This window comes from Phyllopteryx taeniolatus, chromosome 2, assembly GCF_024500385.1.
Source record: "Phyllopteryx taeniolatus isolate TA_2022b chromosome 2, UOR_Ptae_1.2, whole genome shotgun sequence".
NCBI lineage: Eukaryota > Metazoa > Chordata > Actinopteri > Syngnathiformes > Syngnathidae > Phyllopteryx > Phyllopteryx taeniolatus.
The window spans coordinates 20,240,374-20,245,116 of record NC_084503.1 but is presented as its reverse complement, the minus strand read 5'-3'; the positions used below and the strand labels follow the sequence as shown (position 1 = coordinate 20,245,116).

The 4,743-nt window shown below is 43.7% G+C and overlaps 1 protein-coding gene across 1 annotated transcript in view; it reads right to left on the bottom strand.

Annotated features, from left to right (window-relative positions):
- The window catches only part of LOC133473033 (protein kinase C-binding protein NELL1-like), a 262,509-nt gene that overhangs the window by 14,517 nt on the left and 243,249 nt on the right, over nt 1–4,743 (bottom strand). The window lies entirely within an intron of this gene.

Sequence of the window (4,743 nt, the reverse complement as noted above, 5' to 3'; positions counted from 1 at the left end):
TAAGTTACCAGCTAATGTAAAATACTATGATGCATAAGAGAAACAAAGCAAGAGCATAATTTGGCTTTTCATAAAAAAATTTAAAAAATAAATAAATTTGAGGCGGCACGGTGGCGTCAGCCTCACAGTTCTGAGGTGCGGGGTTCAATCCCCGTCCCCGCCTGTGTGGAGTTTGCATGTTCTCCCCGTGCCTGCGTGGGTTTTCTCCGGGCACTCCGGTTTCCTCCCACATCCCAAAAACATGCATTAATTGGAGACTCTAAATTGCCTGTAGGCATGACTGTGAGTGCGAATGGTTGTTTGTTTCTATGTGCCCTGCGATTGGCTGGCAACCAGTTCAGGGTGTACCCCGCCTCCTGCCCGATGACAGCTGGGATTGGCTCCAGCACGCCCGCGACCCTAGTGAGGAGAAGCGGCTCAGAAAATGGATGGATGGATCGAAATACATTTGAGCAACTGAGTTGAGATTTATAAGGTTCAACTAACTTTCCTGTAGCTTCCAGCTACAAAGTAGTCAACTGCCCCACCCCCCAAAAAAGGAGAAGTCATGTCTGCCAGCTATTGTGTATCTTGAGTTTTCACAAAGATGCACATAAAATCATGGCTCCGCTAGCCAGACCTGCACCAAAATGCACATTTTTCATGCAAATCATGAATCGACAAAGTTTTATGTAAATGCATGGTTTTTGTGTAATATTGTACTCAAACAATTATGCACAATGCCCTCCTTGCACTTATGCTTGCCAGAGGTACTGAATTGTTATTCACATCAAGGGTAAGATCAATGGCACCTTAAGGAAGGCTCAGGGTTAAACAGATTTGCACTAAATCCATATTCAAACGGAATCTAACCTCTGAAAACCTCTTAGAAATTTCAGACGCCACATCAAAATAAATAAAATGGATGCATTAAGTAGGAGAGCAATGCTGTGAAATGTCTTGAGTGTAATTCTGTCCTCCAGACTGCAGTGATTCCAGAAATCCATGAGCATTTTTATTCAACTCTATACTAAAAACTCAGAAGCAATACAGACTGCAGGAAAGATGAAGGTTCGGCTTTGTGAAGTAATTATTCAGGCATGTCATCTGAGGGATCAGAAGAGGGAGCAAGTGGCACTTCAGCAGGGATAGAGATTAGTATTTTAATTCTAAAACACCTGTTGCTAGCTTTTGGTTACACCTCACACGACATACAGATTACTAGCAGGTCAGATGAACTATCCAGCTATGAAAAACCAGCGGTTTCCTCCCACATGTTTTTGTGATGTGGGAGGAAACCGGAGTACCCAGTGAAAACCCACGCAGGCACGGGGAGAACATGCAAACTCCACACAGACGAGGCCAGATTTGTACTCGGATCCTCACAACTGTGAGCCAGATGTGTTGACCAGTCGGCCACTGTGCCACCCAGATTAACTATTGGCAGATAAAATAGGTCAAGGGCAAAGTAAATGCCGGTTGTCATTCTCAAATTCAGTTTGGATGACATTTTCAAGTGGTTTAGTTTTTGTTGGTGAGTTTATGCCTGCTATAATGAGGAACAATGGTTAAGATCATTGCCTCCCACCGTGGGGGACCTAGGTTCAAGACTCCGACTGGACCATCCCCCGGACTCACGGCAGTGGTGTCCTTGAGCAAGATACTGATACCCAGAAATGGTCCCCGGGCGCTTCAGCTGCCCTCTGCTCCAGTGTGTTCCACAAACATGTGTATGTGTTCACTGTGATGGGTTAAATGCAGAGAACAAATTTCGTGTGCATGCATGCATGTTCATGAGAATAAAAGGTGATTCTTCTTCTTCTATGTATATATCATTTAGGCTTCCTCAGCCAGATTGTGTATATGTATACTACTGTGTTCTAAAACTCAAATGTTTTAGAACACCCCCAATTTTTCCAGCTTTTTAAAAATTGAAATGGATGCAGGTAAATTTATCATTTTACTCTGAAATGAAAGCACAGAACAAAAACTGTTCAAGTTACAAAAGAAATCATGGATTCAATCTTCATACAAAAATGTACAGATGAGGAGATGCAGTATAACAGCTGAACACACACTTGTGGCATTATCTCTAAAATGGAAATATCCTTCAGAAAGTTCTTTCTAACTCTGTTGTGGAAGTTCCATAACTGTGTGGCTGTTCATTGGACTTGAACTACTTGACTTTTAATAAAAAAAAATAAAAAAAAAAGAATCAAAAAATAAAATAAACTGGAAAAAATGTACATGTTCGAAAGGTTTTGACCGGTAGCACTACCGTCCGTCTATCCACTTATAATAATATAATAATTCTTGTGTTCTAAAACCTTTGACCAGTAGCACTACTACTGTTTTTTCTTTTAATTGATAGTCAGTTATGGGAACTACCACAAGTGAGCATTATGCCGTGTAGTGTGAATGGGCATTTACAGCAAGTTGCGATTCCAAGTTGTCTATTATATGTACCAGAGATGGTGCTTTGGTGAGATGCAGACTCTGTTGTACCACTGTAATCCTACCCCTTCTACAAGGTCTATATCTCTCCGATGCCAGATCTCCGGTGAAGCGTCCCACTGCAATAAGAATTGGCTGCTGCATTATTTGAAGGGCATCCTATGCCATTCCTCCTTCAGATACTCTCCAGTTCTGTCAGGTTGGATGGTGAACATTGGTGGACAGCCATTTTCAGGTCTCTCCAGAGATGCTCAATTGGGTTTATGATGTCAGGGCTCTGGCTGGGCCATTCAAGAACAGTCACGGAATTGTTCTGAAGCCACTTCTTCGTTATTTTAGCTGTGTGCTTAGGGTCATTGTTTCGTTGGAAGGCGAACCTTCAGCCCAGTCTGAGGTCCTGAAGACTCTGGAAAAGGTTTTTGTCCAGGATATCCCTGTACTTGGCCACATTCATCTTTCCTTCGATTGCAACCAGTCGTCCTGTCCCTGGAGCTGAACAACACCCCCACAGCATGATGCTGCCACCACCATGCTTCACTATTGGGACTGTATTGGACAGGTGATGAGCAGTGCCAGGTTTTCTCCACACATTTCACCTAGAATTAACGCCCAAAAGTTCTATCTTGGTCTCATCAGACCAGAGAATCTTATTTCTCACTATCTTGGAGTCCTTCAGGTATTTTTTAGCAAACTCCATGTGGGCCTTCATGTGTCTTGCACTGAGGAGAGGCTTCCGTCAGGCCACTCTGCCATAAAGCCCTGACTGGTGGAGGGCTGCGGTGATGGTTGACTTTCTAGAAATTTCTCCCATCTCCCGACTGCATCTCTGGAGCTCAGCCACAGTGATCTTTGGGTTCTTCTTTACCTCTCTCACCAAGGCTCTTCTCCCCCGATTGCTCAGTTTGGCCGGACGGCCACTTCTACGAAGGGTTCTGATCAGCCCAAACGTCTTCCATTTAAAGATTATGGAGGCCACTCTGCTCTTAGGAACCTTAATTGCAGCAGAAATGTTTTTGTAACCTTGGCCAGATCTGTGCCTTGCCACAATTATGTCACTGAGCTCTTCAGGCAGTTCCTTTGACCTCATGATTCTAATTTGGTCTGACATGCACTGTGAGCTGTAAGGTCTTATATAGACAGGTGGGTGGCTTTGCTAATCAAGTCCAATGAGGATAATCAAACACAGCTGGACTCCAATGAAGGTGTTGAACTATCTCAATGATGATAAGAAAAAATGGACAGCACCAGAGTTAAGTATATGAGTGTTAGAGCAAAGGGTCTGAATACTTATGGCTGTGTGATATTTCAGTTTTTCTTTTTTAATAAAGCAAGATATTTAACAATTTCTGTCAATATGGGGTGTTGTGTGTACATTAATGAGGAAAAAAATGAACTTATATGTTTTTAGCAAATGGCTGCAATATAACTAAATTTAAGGGGATCTGAACACTTTCAGGACCCACTGTGTGTGTGTGTGTATATATATATATGCGCATGAATGAGAGGGGTGGAGGGGAAGAGATACTGAGGGTGGAGGACTTTAAATATTTGGGATCAACAGACTGGGCAATGGTGAGTCTGGTAAGGAAGTGAAGAAACTGATTCAGTGGTGAGGCCAGCCGTGATGTACGGATTAGAGGCAGTGGCACTGAAGAAACAACAGGAAGCAGAGCTGGAAATGGCGGAAATTAAGATGTTGAGGTTCGCTCTCGGAGTGACCAGGTTGGATAGGATTAAAAATGAGCTCATCAGAGGGACAGCCAAAGTCAGATGTTTTGGAAACAAAGTTAGAGAGAGCAGGAAGGTTAATCGATGGAGCAAGGGAAGACATGATGGAAGTTGGTGTGAGAGAGGTAGATGCGGCGACTCCTTGCCCTGACTCTGCTCCGCTCCATGAGTTCCCGTGGCGGGCCGTCCGTCAAGGAACGGGTTTCTCCAAAAAGTACTACACAAGTGATTATGTGTAAAGCATAAAATGCGAGCGTCAGTACAGCCTGTCACGAGCCGCTGTCAACGAACATACGCGCTGCTACATACGTGCTACGTAGCAAACTCGCTGGAAATTGCTATGTTCGTGACTATGTTCGTTTGGCTATGCAAATTTCTTGGGTATCCCCTCACTTACACTCTGGTCCTATAGATGTTTATAGTTTACACAGCCACTCCCACCATACTTTAGTTGTACAGCCAGGTCCACGACCGTAGTCCTGCATGCTTCCCCTGCTGTCACTGTCCAATCCTGTCCTATATTGTCCTGTCCTTCCCTCACAGGGTGTAGCATGACTGACCCATACAACACTCGATACTAAT